Raw genomic sequence first — 21654 nt, 5'->3', positions numbered from 1 at the left:
AATGCTTTTTCTTTAAATGTAATATTCGAATTATGCAATACGTGTATTCGAATTCGAAAAATTCGAATTTAGATAGTAATAGTATTTCTAATGCTTTTTCTTTAAATGTAATATTCGAATTATGCAATATTCGAATTCGAAAAATTCGAATTTAGATTGTAATAGTATTTCTAATGCTTTTTCTTTAAATGTAGTATTCGAATTATGCAATACGTGTATTCGAATTCGAAAAATTTTAATTTAGATTGTAATAGTATTTCTAATGCTTTTTCTTTAAATGTAATTTTCGAATTATGCAATACGTCTATTCAAATTCGAAAAATTCGAATTTAGATTGTAATAGTATTTCTAATGCTTTTAAATGTAATATTCGAATTATGCAATATTCGAATTCGAAAAATTCGAATTTAGATTGTAATAGTATTTCTAATGCTTTTTCTTTAAATGTAATATTCGAATTATGCAATACGTCTATTCGAATTCGAAAAATTCGAATTTAAATTGTAATAGTATTTCTAATGCTTTTTCTTTAAATGTAATATTCAAATTATGCAATACGTGTATTCGAATTCGAAAAATTCGAATTTAGATTGTAATAGTATTTCTAATGCTTTTTCTTTAAATGTAATATTCGAATTATGCAATACGTGTATTCCAATTCGAAAAATTCGAATTTAGATTGTAATAGTATTTCTAATGCTTTTTCTTTAAATGTAATATTCGAATTATGCAATACGTGTATTCCAATTCGAAAAATTCGAATTTAGATTGTAATAGTATTTCTAATGCTTTTTCTTTAAATGTAATATTCGATTTATGCAATATGTGTAATAGAATTCGAAAAATTCGAATTTAGATTGTAATAGTATTTCTAATGCTTTTTCTTTAAATGTAATATTCGAATTATGCAATACGTGTATTCGAATTCAAAAAATTCGAATTTAGATAGTAATAGTATTTCTAATTCTTTTTTTTTAAATGTAAAATTCGAATTATGCAATACGTGTATTCGAATTCGAAAATTTTGAATTTCGATTGTAATAGTATTTCTAATGCTTTTTCTTTAAATGTAATATTCGAATTATGCAATACTTGTATTCGAATTCGAAGAATTCGAATTTAGATTGTAATAGTATTTCTAATGCTTTTAAATGTAATATTCGAATTATGCAATATTCGAATTCGAAAAATTTGAATTTAGATTGTAATAGAATTTCTAATGCTTTTTCTTTAAATGTAATATTCGAATAATGCAATATTCGAATTCGAAAAATTCGAATTTAGATTGTAATAGTATTTCTAATGCTTTTTCTTTAAATGTAATATTCGAATTATGCAATACGTGTATTCGAATTCAAAAAATTCGAATTTAGATAGTAATAGTATTTCTAATGCTTTTTCTTTAAATGTAAAATTTGAATTATGCAATACGTGTATTCGAATTCGAAAAATTTGAATTTCGATTGTAATAGTATTTCTAATGCTTTTTCTTTAAATGTAATATTCGAATTATGCAATACTTGTATTCAAATTCGAAAAATTCGAATTTAGATTGTAATAGTATTTCTAATGCTTTTAAATGTAATATTCGAATTATGCAATATTCGAATTCGAAAAATTTGAATTTAGATTGTAATAGTATTTCTAATGCTTTTTCTTTAAATGTAATATTCGAATAATGCAATATTCGAATTCGAAAAATTTGAATTTAGATTGTAATAGTATTTCTAATGCTTTTTCTTTAAATGTAATATTCGAATTATGCAATACGTGTAATAGAATTCGAAAAATTCGAATTTAGATTGTAATAGTATTTCTAATGCTTTTTCTTTAAATGTAATATTCGAATTATGCAATACGTGTATTCGAATTCGAAAAATTCGAATTTAGATAGTAATAGTATTTCTAATGCTTTTTCTTTAAATGTAATATTCGAATTATGCAATATTCGAATTCGAAAAATTTGAATTTAGATTGTAATAGTATTTCTAATGCTTTTTTTTTAAATGTAATATTCGAATTATGCAATACGTGTATTCGAATTCGAAAAATTTGAATTTAGATTGTAATAGTATTTCTAATTCTTTTTCTTTAAATGTAATATTCGAATTATGCAATACGTGTATTCGAATTCGAAAAATTTGAATTTAGATTGTAATAGTATTTCTAATGCTTTTAAATGTAATATTCGAATTATGCAATATTCGAATTCGAAAAATTTGAATTTAGATTGTAATAGTATTTCTAATGCTTTTTCTTTAAATGTAATATTCGAATTATGCAATACGTCTATTCGAATTCGAAAAATTCGAATTTAAATTGTAATAGTATTTCTAATGCTTTTTCTTTAAATGTAATATTCAAATTATGCAATACGTGTATTCGAATTCGAAAAATTCGAATTTAGATTGTAATAGTATTTCTAATGCTTTTTCTTTAAATGTAATATTCGAATTATGCAATACGTGTATTCGAATTCGAAAATTCGAATTTAGATTGTAATAGTATTTCTAATGCTTTTTCTTTAAATGTAATATTCAAATTATGCAATATGTGTATTCGAATTCGAAAAATTCGAATTTAGATAGTAATAGTATTTCTAATGCTTTTTCTTTAAATTTAATATTCGAATTATGCAATATTCGAATTCGAAAAATTCGAATTTAGATTGTAATAGTATTTCTAATGCTTTTTCTTTAAATGTAATATTCGAATTATGCAATATGTGCATTCGAATTCGAAAAATTCGAATTTAGATTGTAATAGTATTTCTAATGCTTTTAAATGTAATATTCGAATTATGCAATATTCGAATTCGAATAATTCGAATTTAGATTGTAATAGTATTTCTAATGCTTTTTCTTTAAATGTAATATTCGAATTATGCAATACGTGTATTCGAATTCGAAAAATTCGAATTTAGATTGTAATAGTATTTCTAATGCTTTTTCTTTAAATGTAATATTCAAATTATGCAATACGTGTATTCGAATTCGAAAAATTCGAATTTAGATTGTAATAGTATTTCTAATGCTTTTTCTTTAAATGTAATATTCGAATTATGCAATATTCGAATTCGAAAAATTAGAATTTAGATTGTAATAGTATTTCTAATGCTTTTTCTTTAAATGTAATATTCGAATTATGCAATACGTGTAATAGAATTCGAAAAATTCGAATTTAGATTGTAATAGTATTTCTAATGCTTTTTCTTTAAATGTAATATTCGAATTATGCAATACGTGTATTCGAATTCGAAAAATTCGAATTTAGATAGTAATAGTATTTCTAATGCTTTTTCTTTAAATGTAATATTCGAATTATGCAATATTCGAATTCGAAAAATTCGAATTTAGATTGTAATAGTATTTCTAATGCTTTTTCTTTAAATGTAGTATTCGAATTATGCAATACGTGTATTCGAATTCGAAAAATTTTAATTTAGATTGTAATAGTATTTCTAATGCTTTTTCTTTAAATGTAATTTTCGAATTATGCAATACGTGTATTCGAATTCGAAAAATTCGAATTTAGATTGTAATAGTATTTCTAATGCTTTTAAATGTAATATTCGAATTATGCAATATTCGAATTCGAAAAATTCGAATTTAGATTGTAATAGTATTTCTAATGCTTTTTCTTTAAATGTAATATTCGAATTATGCAATACGTCTATTCGAATTCGAAAAATTCGAATTTAAATTGTAATAGTATTTCTAATGCTTTTTCTTTAAATGTAATATTCAAATTATGCAATACGTGTATTCGAATTCGAAAAATTCGAATTTAGATTGTAATAGTATTTCTAATGCTTTTTCTTTAAATGTAATATTCGAATTATGCAATACGTGTATTCCAATTCGAAAAATTCGAATTTAGATTGTAATAGTATTTCTAATGCTTTTTCTTTAAATGTAATATTCAAATTATGCAATACGTGTATTCCAATTCGAAAAATTCGAATTTAGATTGTAATAGTATTTCTAATGCTTTTTCTTTAAATGTAATATTCGAATTATGCAGTATTCGAATTCGAAAAATTCGAATTTAGATTGTAATAGTATTTCTAATGCTTTTTCTTTAAATGTAATATTCGAATTATGCAATACGTGTAATAGAATTCGAAAAATTTGAATTTAGATTGTAATAGTATTTCTAATGCTTTTTCTTTAAATGTAATATTCGAATTATGCAATACGTGTATTCGAATTCGAAAAATTCGAATTTAGATAGTAATAGTATTTCTAATGCTTTTTCTTTAAATGTAATATTCGAATTATGCAATATTCGAATTCGAAAAATTCGAATTTAGATTGTAATAGTATTTCTAATGCTTTTTCTTTAAATGTAATATTCGAATTATGCAATATGTGTATTCGAATTCGAAAAATTTGAATTTAGATTGTAATAGTATTTCTAATGCTTTTTCTTTAAATGTAATATTCGAATTATGCAATACGTGTATTCAAATTCGAAAAATTCGAATTTAGATTGTAATAGTATTTCTAATGCTTTTAAATGTAATATTCAAATTATGCAATATTCGAATTCGAAAAATTCGAATTTAGATTGTAATAGTATTTCTAATGCTTTTTCTTTAAATGTAATATTCGAATTATGCAATACGTGTATTCGAATTCGAAAAATTCGAATTTAAATTGTAATAGTATTTCTAATGCTTTTTCTTTAACCCCTTAGTGACCAGAGCACTTTTCCATTTTCTGTCCGTTTGGGACCAAGGCTATTTTTACATTTCTGCGGTGTTTGTGTTTAGCTGAAATTTTTCTCTTACTCATTTACTGTACCCACACATATTATATACCGTTTTTCTCGCCATTAAATGGACTTTCTAAAAATACCATTATTTTCATCATATCTTATCATTTACTATAAAAAAAATTATAAAATATGAGGAAAAATGGAAAAAAACACACTTTTTCTAACTTTGTACCCCAAAATCTGTTACATATCTACAACCACCAAAAAACACCCATGCTAAATAGTTTCTAAATTTTTTCCTGAGTTTAGAAATACCCAATGTTTACATCTTCTTTGCTTTTTTTGTAACTTATAGGGCCATAAATACAAGTAGCACTTTGCTATTTTCAAACCATTTTTTTTTCAAAATTAGCGCTAGTTACATTGGGACACTGATATCTTTCAGGAATACCTGAATATCCATTGACATATATATATATTTTTTTTTAGAAGACATCCCAAAGTATTGATCTAGGCCCATTTTGGTATATTTCATGCCACCATTTCACCGCCAAATGCGATCAAATACAAAAAATCATTCAGTTTTTCACAAATTTTTTCACAAACTTTCAGTTTCTCACTGAAATTATTTACAAACTGCTTGTGCAATTATGGCATAAATGGTTGTAAATTCTTCTCTGGGATCCCCTTTGTTCAGAAATAGCAGACATATATGGCTTTGGCATTGCTTTTTGGTAATTAGAAGGCCGCTAAATGTCACTGCGCACCACACGTGTATTATGCCCAGCAGTGAAGGGGTTAATTAGGGAGCATGTAAGGAGCTTTTTGGGGTATTTTTAGCTTTAGTGTAGTGTAGTAGACAACCCCAAGTATTGATCTAGGCCCATTTTGGTAAATTTCATGCCACCATTTCACCGCCAAATGCGATCAAATTAAAAAAAAAATAAGTTTTTCACAATTTTAGGTTTCTCACTGAAATCATTTACAAACAGCTTGTGCAATTATGGCACAAATGGTTGTAAATGCTTCTCTGGGATCCCCTTTGTTTAGAAATAGCAGACATATATGACTTTGGCGTTGCTTTTTGGTAATTAGAATGCTGCTAAATGGCGCTGCGCATCACACGTGTATTATGGCTAGCAGTGAAGGGGTTAATTAGGTAGCTTGTAGGGAGCTTGCAGGGTTAATTTTAGCTTTAGTGTAGAGATCAGCCTCCCACCTGAAACATCAGACCCCCTGATCCCTCCCAAACATCTCTCTTCCCTCCCCTACCCCACAAATGTCCCCGCCATCTTAAGTACTGGCAGAAACTCTGCCAGTACTAAAATAAAAGGAAAATTTGGGCTTTTTTGTGCATTTTTTTAGCATATTTACATATGCTTCTGTGTAGGATCCCCCTTAGCCCCCAACCTCACTGATCCCCCACCCAACAGCTCTCTAATCCTCCCCCTCTGACTTAATGTGCGCCATCTTGGGTACTGGCAGCTGTCTGCCAGTACCCATTTTAGTGAAAATATGTTTTTTTATTAAAATAAAATGTCCCTTTTCTGTAGTGTAGCTTCCCCCCCCCCAATACCAACCCCCCACCCTTCCAGATCACTTAGATGCTTTTTTAAAAAAATGTTTATTTAATTTTTTATTACACTTTTACTCCTAACTTTTTCTGTAGTGTAGCGGTTCCCACCCGCTCCCGCCCCGTGCACGCGCCCGCCCGCCACCCCCGTGCATGCGCGCACGCCCGTGCGCACACCCAAAAGTTCCGCCCCCGATCCCGCCCCCCTCAACCTTACAGAGATCACCGATGGCCACCCACCCGCCTCCCAAGTCGGCTCCCACCCACCAACGATACCGGCCATCGATGTCCGGTGCAGAGAGGGCCACAGAGTGGCTCTCTCTGCATCGGATGGCCAGAAAGTGTTATTGCAGGATGCCTTGATGTCGAGGCATCACTGCAATAACCGGAAAGCAGCTGGAAGCGAGCAGGATCGCTTCCAGCTGCTTTCCAGACTGAGGACGTGCAGGGTACGTCCTTGGTCGTTAACTGACATTTTTTAGAGGACGTACCCTGCACGTCGTCAGTCGTTAAGGGGTTAAATGTAATATTCAAATTATGCAATACGTGTATTCGAATTCGAAAAATTCAAATTTTGATTGTAATAGTATTTCTAATGCTTTTAAATGTAATATTCGAATTTATATTCGAATTCGAAAAATTCGAATTTATATTCGAATTCGAAAAATTCGAATTTATATTCGAATTCGAAAAATTTGAATTTCAAATGTAGACATTCGATATAATTATAAACATTCGAATTCGAAAGTGACATTCGAAAACTGTAAATAACATTCGATTTTCAAATTTTTAAGAATATTCGTTCTTATCGACATTCGAATTTAGAATTCGAATTTCGGTAATAACAGTCGTTCTACATTCGAAATTCGAAAATTTGCACATTCGCCCATCCCTAGTTAAAACCTTAAAGGGACACTGAACTCAATTTTTTTCTTTCCTGATTCAGATAGAACATGAACCCAATTTTTTCTTTTGTGATTCACAGAGCATGCAATTTTAAGCAACTTTCTAATTTACTCCTATTATCAATTTTTTTCTTCGTTCTCTTGCTATCTATTTGGAAAATAAGGCATCTAAGCTATTTTTTTGGTTCAGGACCATGGACAGCACTTGTTTATTGGTGGGTGAATTTATCCACCAATCAGCAAGAACAACCAAGGTTGTTCACCAAAAATGGGCCAGCATCTAAACTTTTTAAATAACGTTACCAAGAGAATGAAGATAATTTGACAATAGGAGTAAATTAGAAAATTGCTTAAAGGGACACTGTAGTCAGAAATGAATTCTAAATACAATGTTAATATACATATAAATAAGTATTTTTCTCCAATACATTCTTTACCAAATATGTAGCATTAATGAAATATTGCTATAGGAAATATTTATAATTTCCAAACCTACTTCTAAGTCAGCCGTTACGGATTCCCAATCCGTGCTGACAACTGCAGTTGAAAGATGGCGCCTTTGGTAAGTAATGCGCATGAGTGAGTTAGCGCAGCGTCACAACCAACGTCACCATCTGCAGATACATTAGGCGAGGAGAATCTATAGAGCAGCAGTCGATCGAGCTGCGCAACTAACGTAAGTATTGTTCTTGCTGACGCTTTGAGAATCGCCCTAGAATAAACGAGCAAAGGGTCTAACTTAGATACCATATTCAATACTTAGTTTATGCTAAATTTCAATTAAAGCGACTTTCCACTAAAGAGAATCCCCCTTGAAACAAACGAGCTAAATATATATATTTTTAAACGGCTGGCAAATCTTGATGATAAGAAAATAAAAAATCAGACCATGTTGTATACAATTTGTAATAAAAAAAAAAAGTCAATACTTATGTAATAAATTATAAAAACGCATTATATAAACTATTATTCTTATAGTTCTATTGAGAGATTAAAAATATATATTCAATACTATTGATCTTCATAATGTATTTAAAAATGATATCTATAGTATTCAGATATATATTTCGAATTCTTTTTACACCTTTTAAAATTAACACAAAATTACTGCTTTACTTCTTTTTAATCGTTAACAGACATAACACATTTGGCAACAGATAAGACGTTTCACGTTTCTATCATAAGTAGAAAGTCTGGCTAACCGATTGCATAGATTGTTCCCTCCAATGCGCAAGCGTCAAATGAACTATGGTGTGGGTAACTTCGGCTTCTAGGATTAGCAATGCGCATGCGCGATTTACCAGAATTGATGCGCAGGCTTATTAGGAAGGGTTATGTGGCTAATTATATGCATAACATCGATCTGCAATTGGTCAAAGTGTTCATATACAGACAATGCCGAAAACGGTGGGCTGGAAGAGGTGACGTCATGGCCGGGTAATGTATCTTAAAAATATAAGGTTTTAAAGCTTTGTTTTAGTACAAAAATAGAGGGGTAGGTGTTAATAGATAAAGATTAACCAAAATATGTGACTATTGTGTATTGAAAAACGGCAAAAACAGTAATCCTTTAAAATTGCAAGATCTGTGAATCACAAAAGAAAAAATTTGGGTTCAGTGTGCCTTTAATACCAAAAATAAAAACTGGTTAATAAACCTTTATTCCAGGAGTATATAATGAGTTTGAAAAGTCTAGAGTAGTGTTAATTTCACTGGCGAACATTTTTCGAATTTGTGAACAATCAATTGATTCTGCCTACAAAAATATGAATAACCCACGAGTATGGGTTTAAGTTATGCTGTGCCTGTGCTAGCTGCAGAAACTTTCTGTTGTGTTGAGTTACTTGATACTTGTTTTAATTATTAACAGAGCAGGGGCAAAACTACGGGGAGTGCAGAGGTCGCAACTGCGACTGGGCCCCTGAGGGTGGGGCCCAGCTTCAAAAAAATAAATAAAAATGTTTTCAATAAAAAATGTTGACCTGCCACTGCCTGCACTGATATCAAAAGAGTGTGACATGATGCTTTACTAGTGTCTCTGACTATAGGGGTTAGTGCTTCTGTTTTAACCATTGGTGTTTATGTGTTTGTGTGTATGTATGTATGTATGTATGTGTGTGTGTATGTTTGTGACTGTGTGTGTATTTATGCATGTATGTGTGTGTGTGTATGTTTGTGGAACCAGCAAATTACAGACCTTGTTACCACAGCATGGGGGGGCAGGGGGTAAACAGTGTCACTATACAGTACAGGGGTGGGCTGGAACATGTCACTGACTACTGTGGTCACTTTATAAAGTACTGGGGTGGGTAGGGTCAGGCCAGCCATTTCACCGGCAGATTACTCACTATATACAGTACTGGGGGGTTAAACAGTGTCACTATATACAGTATATGCAAATGTCCACACATCAATGTATTATAAAAGATGTCTTTATTGACAAAAAAACAGCAATGTTTCGTGACTATAGCATGATTAAGTGACACCATGAAACGTTGCTGTTTTTTTGTCAATAAAGACATTGTTTATAATACTTGTGCTGTGGACATTTGCAAATATGGTATTACTTGTGGAACTGGCAGGCTTCCACGGTCACACAAGCACAGATTCATCCAGCAGCTGTTCCAATCACTACAAATGTCACTATATACAGTAATAGGGGGTCAGTCCATCTCACAGACTGTGGGCTCAGGGTACCTCCTTTTGCAGACATGTAATCTGATTCACATTTTTTTTCTGTGTTAAATGTTAAAAAAAATATAATATATGTATCAAAATTCACTTTTTTGGGGGGGGGGTAGGAAAGGGGGGGGGCTCTTCTTTAGATTCTTGCACCTGGGCCCTGTGGTTTCTAGTTACACCTCTGTAACAGAGAACTGTTAACATTTTTATATTGGGTAATATGTGCAATACACCCAATACAGTTTACAGGTTTTTTTTTTTATATTTTAAAGTTACTCTTCTGTTTGTTTATGAAACTTGGTTTCATTTAATTTTAAGTTTAATAAAGACGTTATGTATCACAACGGCTAAATCTGTGTCTGTATTGCATGTTTAAACCTTAATACCATAAATACCATACATAATAACAGGTGATCTGTTTACTCCTGGAGTATATAATGAGTTTGGAAATGATAAAGAAATGCTTAAATAATGCATTACACTTTAACTAAAGCCCTTATATTTTAGTCGAATAAAATCTACTGGAGATTCAGTCGACTAAAACTAGACTAAAACAAAAACAATTCAGATGACTAAAATACGACTAAAACTAAAATGGCATTTTAGTCAAAAGATTAAATCGAAATTTTCCGTCAAAATTAACACTGTTTACTTGTGCATGTTACATGCTTGAAAAGCAAGGGACACTGATATGAGGTCTAATATATCCATATTTTAAACAGATTGCCAATACTTTATCAATAGTCCATGCCAAGGATAAATAAATAAGAACAAATATTCTAAAGTTATACTGGCCTTAATAAGGTTGTGCTCATCAACACACTCCACAGTTCAACTTACTAAGCCCTCTGTATTCAGTTTCAGCTCTTTTATCTTGCCTTTAAATAGTAGCCATTGAGACAACCAGAACCCTCTGTTTCAGGTTAAAACATACCTTCTATTGACTGTTTATAAAATATCAATGGAGACATGATGGCAAAGAAAATAGCAGCTACACATTGCACGCCCAAACAACTGCCACAGGCTTCGTTCTACATTTTTCTCTGCATCAAGCGTTACTTAGCAGCCTCCTATTTATGTTAAATACATTTCATGTACCTCCCCATAATCATAGGTGCTGCCCTTATGGAACATAAGACTGCAGGTATTTGAAGCAGAGTTGCTGCACATGTGCAAACAGGTCAGTACTAGAATGTAGTGTAAGAGAGATTTCAACATGGGGGCATCTGTGATTAGATGGAGGCAGGGAATATCCTCAACACTACGGGCTAGATTACAAGTGGCACGGTAACTACATTTTTTGCTTGCACAACAACCCCCACTTAAAGTAAAATTTTAGCACACGTATTACACATTAAAAGGAAAAAAGTTAGCGCAAGAACGAAAATCTGATGCGCGCTAACTTCAGGACTTCGTGACCGCGCTTCTTCTCTCCATGAAATTCTATTGGGCGAGCTTTTAAATAAAAACAAACTAAAATTATATGACTAGGGGGCCCAGAAGGCCTACACCAGAGGGATCTTAATAATGGAATCAAGGTAATTAAATAAGTCAAGCAATAGATCAATTGAAAGTGGAACTACAACAGCTTTACACTCAAATAAAAATTTGCCTTTCTACTTCCCTACTTGTACAGCTTAATATTAAAAAAGCTGAACTAGACTCTTTACTCAATCAGGACATTTATAGATCCCTTAAAATATTAGATGCTCACTACTTTATTTTTGCAAATAAGCCAGATAAAATGCTATTTAGTAAACTTAGGAACATTACCAGAACCATTACAATACCTCAAATACAAAAACCAGCTGGCCAAGTCACTAACAATCCCTAGGAGATCGCAAACACATTCGCTAATTTTTAATAAAGATGATATAATTTACCCCAATGTTTGGGAACTTAAAAATTTCACTGAACTTTGTTCATTATTAACAGATTGTAACTTCTTTACTTTAGATGACGATGAAGTGAAAAACTTAACTCCCCTATAACCATTCAAGAGATTCAGACCACCATTAAAGATATGAGAGTCAATAAAGCCCCTGGCCCTGACGGCTACTGTGGCATATATTATAAATATTTGGGTGCTCCTCACTTGTTTAGAGTCTTTAATTCTATATTTGATGGGAAGGAGATACCATTTGAAATGCTACTCGCCAGAATTTTAGTGGTACCCAAACCAGGAAAAAATAAACAACATTGCAAGAACCTCAGACCCATATATTTAATTAATCAAGACCTCAAACTATTCACAAAAATCCTGGCAGACAGATTAAACCCCCTCCTTCCAAAACTAGTACACCCAGATCAAGTAGGTTTCATCAAGGGCAGAGAGGCTCCAGATAATGTTCGTAGGACTCTTGACTTGAACAATTTCACCTCTGTACAAAAAAACCTTATTTGCCTCTGTCTTTGAATGCAGAGAAGGAATTTGATATGGTGAACTTTAAGTATTTGAAGCTAAGCACCCACAGCATTCACGTAGATTGTGCGATACCTATCAGATTTTTTTTAAATGAGACAATACAAGGGTGTCCATTATCACCCTTACTCTTTGTACTTTTAATTGAACCCCTAGCAGCCAAAATTCGCAATTGCCCTGATGTTTCAGGAATAAAAGTTGGAAATTCCAACTTCGAATATTCAAACGATAAAACAATATGGCGTAGGAACCCCAATAGCCAAACACTTCCAGTTACCTCAATCGATATGAGGTAAGTAGCGCTGTATAAAGATAGAGCAATGCTCCCTCAGGTCTGTCATACTAGAATAAACCAGGGGATCCGGAGGGTCCAGTCTGCAGTGCTGCTCCTGAAGTATGGTAGTTCACTTCTCCAATAAAAATTCTCACCTCGTCTCTCAGAGTGCATATCGTATATGTAAAAACAATATATCACTGATATGGTGACGTATGTATTAATTTAGAACAAATGATTCACACAAAAATTAAAAACACTCACAAACATGACCTCAATCAGAATGAGGTAAGAATTAGGCAAAAAAAATCAAACAAAGGTGGGGAAGCAGGAGCTGTGAGTATTGGCACCAGTTCGGGAGTGACAATCAATCGATATATAAATACAAAACGCTCCTGAAGCATTTTGAAATTACCTTCTTCATCAGTATATACATACTAGACATAGGCACTTCATTTCCGCCAAATTTAGTTTTCGGCTGAATTTTGGCCGATTCGGAGATTCAAATGAATCTGAATTTCTGAATCGGCACCATAACTAAAATCCCGAAAAATTCTGAAAATGAATAAATCAGAATCAGAATTTTCTGGTCCATTCTTTATTCATATTCAGAATTTTTAATTGTTCTAATCTATACTGTAGTTCACCAACATCGCCGACACTAACTAAATAGCTAAATAAAGCTATTAACCCCTAAACCGCCATTCCCCGACATCCCTGACACTAACTAAACCTATTAACCCCTAAACCGCAGTTCTGACATTGCTGACACTAACTAAACCTATTAACCCCTAAACCGCAGTTTCCCAACAACGTCGTCACTAACTAAACCTATTAACCCCTAAACCACTGTACACCCACATCGCCAGCACTAACTAAAACACTAAATAAACCTATTAACCCCTAAACCACTGTACACCCACATCACCAACACTAACTAAACCTAATAACCCCTAAACCACCGCCCCCCACATCACAACAACCTAAATTAAACTATATTAACCCCTAAACCTAACACCCCCTAACTTAAAGTTACAATTATTAACTAACTACCTATTTAAAAATAAATACAAATGTACCTGTGAAATAAAAATAAAACCTAAGCTAGCTACAATATAACTATTTACTAACTACCTAGTTAAAATAAATACAAACTTACATGTGAAATAAAAATAAACCCTAATCTTAAACTAATAAAACCTAAATGACTAAAATAAAAAACCTATGATGACTATAAAATTAAAACTACAATTACAAAAAATAATACACACTAATATTACAAAAAATTAAAAAACTACCATTACAAAAAATAACAAACAAAATAATCCAAAACAATAAAAAAATATTCCTTTTCTAATACCCCCTTTAAAAAATAAATAAATAAAAAAACACCCCAAAATAAAAAAAAAACTTAATCTATAATAAAATACCAAGGGCCCTTAAAGGGACACTGAACCTAATTTTTTTTCTTTTGTGATTTAGATAGAGCATGCATTTTTAAGCAACTTTCTAATGTACTCCTATTAGCAAATGTTCTTCATTCTCTTGGTATCTTTATTTGTAAAGCAGGAATGCAAGTTTATATGCCGGCCCATTTTTGGTGAACAACCTGGGTTGTTCTTGCTGATTGGGGGATAAATTCATCCACCAATAAACAAGTGCTGTCCAGGGTTCTGGACTTTATTTTTTAAATAAATATAGCAAGAGAACAAAGAAAAAATCATAATAAGTTATAAAGTTGCTTAAAATTGCATGCTCTATCTGAATCACGAAAGAAAAAAATTGTGTTCAGTATCTCTTTAAAAGGGCCTTTTGTAGGTTATTGCTCTAAAGTTAAAAACTCTTTTGCAAAAAAATAAAACAACCCCCCCTAACATTACAAACCCCCACCCCCCCACCCACAAAAACCTAACTAAAAAAAAACTAATCTACCCATTGCCCTGAAAAGGGCTTTTGTATGGGCATTGCCCTTAAAATGGCATTCAGCTATTTTTCAGCCCATTAAAATAAAAAAAGCCCTAATCTAAAAAAAAAAAAACACCCCCCAAAAGATAAATAGCTAACACTAACCCCAAAATAGGTACTCACAGTTGCTGAAGTCCGGCAAAAGATCTTCATTCCAGCGGCGAAGCATCTTCATCCAGACGGCTCTATCTTCAGCCATCACGGGACTGGCATCTTCTATCTTCTTTATCCCTGCCGAGGCAGATCGGTCGATGGATGCGCATAGGCCCAGGTGGAGGTTCATTGGTCTGATGTAGAGGTCCTCTTCGTCTGCCGCACACTGAGGATTCAATGCAAGGTACCCCTTTTATATTGGGGTACCATTGCATTCCTAGGGATTTGAACAACCAATAGGATTTAAGCAGCTCTTATTCCTATTGGCTGGTTCAAATCAGCCAATAGGAATGAGAGCTGCTTGAATCCTATTGGCTACTTTTAACAGCCAATAGGATTTAAGAAGCTCTCATTCCTATTATTGCCTAAACTTCAGAATAGAATAATGCATATGAATAAAGAATGGATCTGAAAAAACGAACGGATCCGAAAAAATGATTTAACTTAACATAACTAATTTGATTAAACCCCCTCCTTCCAAAACTAGTACACCCAGATCAAGTAGATTTCATCAAGGGCAGAGAGGCTCCAGGTAATGTTGGTAGGATGCTTGACTTGAACAATTTCACCTCTGTACAAAAAATACCTTCTTTGCCTCTGTCTTTGAATGCAGAGAAGAAATTTGATTTGGTGAACTTTAAGTATTTGAAATACTGGGAGTAGTGGGAGTATGATCTTAATGCAATATTAGCAGTTTACTCAGAAGCATTCACGAAGATTGTGTGATACCAATCAGATTTTTTTTTTAAATGAGACAATACAAGGGTGTCCGTTATCACCCTTACTCTTAAAACAGTATGGGGTAGGAACCCCAATAGCCAAACACTTACTTCCAGTTACCTCAATCGATATAAGGTAAGTATCCACTGTATAAAGATAGAGCAATGCTCCCTCAGGTCTGTCATACTAGAATAAACCAGGGGATCCGGATGGTCCAGTCTGCAGTGCTGCTCCTGAAGTATGGTAGTCTCTCAGAGTGCATATTGTATATGTAAAAACAATACATCACTGATATGGTGAAGTACGTATTTAGTTAGAACACATGATTCACACAAAAATTAAAAACACTCACAAACATGACCTCAATCAGAATGAGGTAAGAATTAGGCAAAAAACAAAACAAAGGTGGGGAAGCAGGAGCCGTGAGTATTGGCACCAGTTCAGGAGTGACAATCGCTCGATATATAAATACAAAACGCTCCTGAAGCATTTTGAAATTACCTTCTTCATCGGTATATACATACTAGACATGTGCACTTCATATCCGCCAAATTTAGTTTTCGGCTGAATTTTGGTCGATTCAGAGATTCAAATGAATCTGAATTTCCGAATCGGCACCATAACTAAAATCTTGAAAAATTCTGAAAATGAATAAATCAGAATCAGAAATTTTATGTTCCATTCTTTTATTCATATTAAGAATTTTTCATTGTTCTAATCTAAACCATAGTTACTAACATCGCCGACACTAACTAAATAACTAAATAAAGCTAGTGTAAGTTGTGAAGCGAGCGCCAAAAAGGCTAACGCCTAGATTTAGAGTTCTGCAGCCAAAGGGGTGCGTTAGCTACGCATGCTTTTTTCTGGCCGCACCTTTTAAATACCGCTGGTATTGAGAGTTCACAGAATGGCTGCGTTAGGCTCCAAAAAAGGAGCGTATAGCATATTTACCGCAACTTCAACTCTCGATACCAGCGGTGCTTACGGACGCGGTCAGCTTCAAAAACGTGCTCATGCACGATTCTCCCATAGAAAACAATGGGGCTGTTTGAGCTGAAAAAAAACCTAACACCTGCAAAAAAGCCGCATTCAGCTCCTAACGCAGCCACATTGTTTGCTATGGGGAAACACTTCCTACGTCTGCACCTAACACTCTAACATGTACCCCGAGTCTAAACACCCCTAACCTTACACTTATTAACCCCTATTCTGCCGCCCCCGCTATCGCTGACACCTGCATATTTTTTTTAACCCCTAATCTGCCGCTCCGTAAACCGCCGCTACTTACATTATCCCTATGTACCCCTAATCTGCTGCCCCTAACATCGCCGACCCCTATATTATATTTATTAACCCCTAATCTGCCCCCCACAACGTTGCCTCCACCTGCCTACACTTATTAACCCCTAATCTGCCGAGCGGACCGCACCGCTATTATAATAAAGTTATTAACCCCTAATCTGCCTCACTCCCGCCTCAATAACCCTATAATAAATAGTATTAACCCCTAATCTGCCCTCCCTAACATCGCCGACACCAAACTTCAAACATTAACCCCTAATCTGCTGACTGGAGCTCACCGCTATTCTAATAAATGTATTAACCCCTAAAGCTAAGTTAAAATAATTACAAAATTACCTGTAAAATAAATCCTAACCTAAGTTACAATTAAACCTAACACTACACTATCAATAAATTAATTAAATAAAATACCTACAATTACCTACAATTAAACCTAACACTACACTATCAATACATTAATTAAATACAATATCTACAAATAAATACAATGAAATAAACTAACTAAAGTACAAAAAATAAAAAAGAACTAAGTTACAAAAAATAAAAAAATATTTACAAACATCAGAAAAATATTACAACAATTTTAAACTAATTACACCTACTCTAATCCCCCTAATAAAATAACAAAGACCACCAAAATAAAAAAATGCCCTACCCTATTCTAAATTACAAAAGTTCAAAGCTCTTTTACCTTACCAGCCCTGAACAGGGCCCTTTGCGGGGCATGCCCCAAAGAATTCAGCTCTTTTGCCTGTAAAAAAAACACATACAATACCCCCCCCAACATTACAACCCACCACCCACATACCCCTAATCTAACCCAACCCCCCCTTAAATAAACCTAACACTAAGCCCCTGAAGATCTTCCTACCTTATCTTCACCATACCAGGTTCACCGATCGATCCAGAAGAGCTCCTCCGATGTCTTGATCCAAGCCCAAGTGGGGGGCTGCAGTTGTCCATGATCCGGCTGAAATCTTCATCCAAGCGGGAGCTGAAGAGGTCCATGATCCGGCTGAAGTCTTCATCCAAGCGGGAGCTGAAGAGGTCCATGATCCGGCTGAAGTCTTCATCCAAGCGGGAGCTGAAGAGGTCCATGATCCGGCTGAAGTCTTCTATCAACGGCATCTTCAATCTTCTTTCTTCCGGATCCATGTTCATCCCGCCGACGTGGAACATCCATCTTCACCGACGACTTCCCGACGAATGACGGTTCCTTTAAGGGACGTCATCCAAGATGGCGTCCCTCGAATTCCGATTGGCTGATAGGATTCTATCAGCCAATCGGAATTAAGGTAGGAAAATTCTGATTGGCTGATGGAATCAGCCAATCAGAATCAAGTTCAATCCGATTGGCTGATTCAATCAGCCAATCAGATTGAGCTTGCATTCTATTGGCTGTTCCGATCAGCCAATAGAATGCAAGCTCAATCTGATTGGCTGATCTGATCAGCCAATCGGATTGAACTTGATTCTGATTGGCTGATTCCATCAGCCAATCAGAATTTTCCTACCTTAATTCTGATTGGCTGATAGAATCCTATCAGCCAATCGGAATTCGAGGGACGCCATCTTGGATGACGTCCCTTAAAGGAACCGTCATTCGTCGGAAAGTCGTCGGTGAAGATGGATGTTCCGCGTCGGCGGGATGAACATGGATCCGGAAGAAAGAAGATTGAAGATGCCGTTGATAGAAGACTTCATCCGGATCATGGACCTCTTCAGCTCCCGCTTGGATGAAGACTTCAGCCGGATCATGGACCTCTTCAGCTCCCGCTTGGATGAAGACTTCAGCCGGATCATGGACCTCTTCAGCTCCTGCTTGGATGAAGACTTCAGCCGGATCATGGACCTCTTCAGCCCCCCGCTTGGGCTTGGATCAAGACATCGGAGGAGCTCTTCTGGATTGATCGGTGAACCTGGTATGGTGAAGATAAGGTAGGAAGATCTTCAGGGGCTTAGTGTTAGGTTTATTTAAGGGGGGGTTGGGTTAGATTAGGGGTATGTGGGTGGTGGGTTGTAATGTGGGGGGGGGGGTATTGTATGTGTTTTTTTTACAGGCAAAAGAGCTGAATTCTTTGGGGCATGCCCCGCAAAGGGCCCTGTTCAGGGCTGGTAAGGTAAAAGAGCTTTGAACTTTTGTAATTTAGAATAGGGTAGGGCATTTTTTTATTTTGGGGGTCTTTGTTATTTTATTAGGGGGCTTAGAGTAGGTGTAATTAGTTTAAAATTGTTGTAATATTTTTCTGATGTTTGTAAATATTTTTTTATTTTTTGTAACTTAGTTCTTTTTTATTTTTTGTACTTTAGTTAGTTTATTTCATTGTATTTATTTGTAGATAATGTATTTAATTAATTTATTGATAGTGTAGTGTTAGGTTTAATTGTAGGTAATTGTAGGTATTTTATTTAATTAATTGATAGTGTAGTGTTAGGTTTAATTGTAACTTAGGTTAGGATTTATTTTACAGGTAATTTTGTAATTATTTTAACTATTTTAGCTATTAAATAGTTCTTAACTATTTAATAGCTATTGTACCTGGTTAAAATAAATACAAAGTTACCTGTAAAATAAATATAAATCCTAAAATAGCTATAATATAATTATAATTTATATTGTAGCTATATTAGGGTTTATTTTACCGGTAAGTATTTAGCTTTAAATAGAAATAATTTATTTAATAAGAGTTAATTTATTTCGTTAGATTTAAATTATATTTAACTTAGGGGGGTGTTAGGGTTAGGGTTAGACTTAGCTTTAGGGGTTAATCCATTTATTACAGTAGCGGCGAGATTCGGTCGGCAGATTAGGGGTTAATAATTGAAGTTAGGTGTCGGCGATGTTAGGGAGGGCAGATTAGGGGTTAATACTATTTATTATAGGGTTATTGAGGCGGGAGTGAGGCGGATTAGGGGTTAATAACTTTATTATAGTAGCGGTGAGATCCGCTCGGCAGATTAGGGGTTAATAAGTGTAGGCAGGTGGAGGCGACGTTGAGGGGGGCAGATTAGGGGCTAATAAATATAATATAGGGGTCGGCAGTGTTAGGGGCAGCAGATTAGGGGTACATAAGGATAACGTAAGTAGCGGCGCTTTGCGGTCGGCAGATTAGGGGTTAATTATTGTAGGTAGCTGGCGGCGACGTTGTGGGGGGCAGGTTAGGGGTTAATAAATATAATATAGGGGTCGGCGGTGTTAGGGGCAGCAGATTAGGGGTACATAAGTATAACGTAGGTGGCGGTCGGCAGATTAGGGGTTATAAATACAAAAATAATACACACTAATATTAAAAAAAATTAAAAAAAATACCATTACAAAAAATAACAAACAAAATGATCCAAAACAATAAAAAAAATAATCTTTTTCTAATACCCCCTTTAAAAAATAAATTAAAAAAAACACCCCAAAATAAAAAAAACGTAATCTATAATAAAATACCAAGGGCCCTTAAAGAGACACTGAACCCAATTTTTTTCTTTTGTGATTTAGATAGAGCTGCAATTTTAAGCTACTTTCTAATTTACTCATATTAGCAAATGTTCTTCTTTCTCTTGGTATCTTTATTTGTAGAGCAAAAATGCAAGTTTAGATGCCGGCCCATTTCTGGTGAACAACCTGGGTTGTTCTTGCTGATTGGTGGATAAATCCATCCACCAATAAACAAGTGCTGTCCAGCTTGCTGGACTTTCTTTTTTAAATAAAGATAGCAAGAGAACGAAGAAAAATTAATAATAGGAGTAAGTTATAAAGTTGCTTAAAATTGCATGCAGCCAATAGGATTTAAGCAGCTCTCATTCCTATTGGCTGTTTAATCAGCCAATAGGAATGAGAGCTGCTTGAATCCTATTGGCTGATTTGAACAGCCAATAGGATTTAAGAAGCTCTCATTCCTATTATTGCCTAAACTTCAGAATAGAATAATGCATATGAATAAAGAATGGATCTGAAAAAACCAACGGATCCGAAAAAACGATTTAACTTAACATAACTAATTTGCCGAAACAATTTTTTTTTTTAAACTTAACTAAACTAATTTGCTGAAACAAAATTATTTATTTAACTAATGAAAACTAAACAAAACTTTTAGCGTTGCACATACAGTATTTAAACGTGTATATGTATGTATCTCCATGTTAAAGCCCTTTGCAGTGCTTTTTTTTCTTCTAACACCTGAGACCTTATATCTTTGGCCCTTCTAACTTTTTATTGCAATTTTTTTTTTAACGGTACATTTAAAGGTAATTTTAATGTGTTTTGTGCAACTTTTTAGTCAAGTGTAACAGTTAACCAGAGCTCTGAAGTTGCACTATCCAGACACACATTAAAATCAATTACGCATAAAGGAACACGTTTACTTTCAACTTGTAAAACGAGCACTACTTCTGATTGGCTGTGATAAACCTCCTATTGCTCTTACACGCAACGGTTGGCGCACAACTCAATTTATACTTAGTCTCATATTATGCTGCCAGGATGGCTCAAACTACATTGTGGTATAACACTAAAGAAAGAAAAAGATGGGTACAGATGGCATCTGATTTGTCCAGATCAACACTATTTATAGATTTCTTTGGTTGGAAAACCCAATATTTTATATTAGCACAAACTTTACATTTATGGAATAAACTGAGAACTTTATTCCCTCTAATATCAGACCATTCCAGAGCGACCCCTTTAGATCTCTTGTCGACCTCCCTCCCTCCAAGAGGCGGTTTTGAATAAACAAAAGCCTCTACAAAATTCGGATACTGCGGTCAATAATTGACTACGGTCAATAATTCAGTTATATCTTTCAATCAGTATACAGACCTAGATCCATCTGGTAGCGTGAATATTTACAATTACAGTCCAGAGTTCAGGACATTTTACGCTCTCAGCCCCTTGACTATATTTGAATAATTATGTCTTTCTAAGAACAGATAAAAAGGTGCCAGTGCT

Source organism: Bombina bombina, chromosome 1, assembly GCF_027579735.1.
Source record: "Bombina bombina isolate aBomBom1 chromosome 1, aBomBom1.pri, whole genome shotgun sequence".
Classification (NCBI taxonomy): domain Eukaryota; kingdom Metazoa; phylum Chordata; class Amphibia; order Anura; family Bombinatoridae; genus Bombina; species Bombina bombina.
This window is presented reverse-complemented; position numbering follows the sequence as displayed.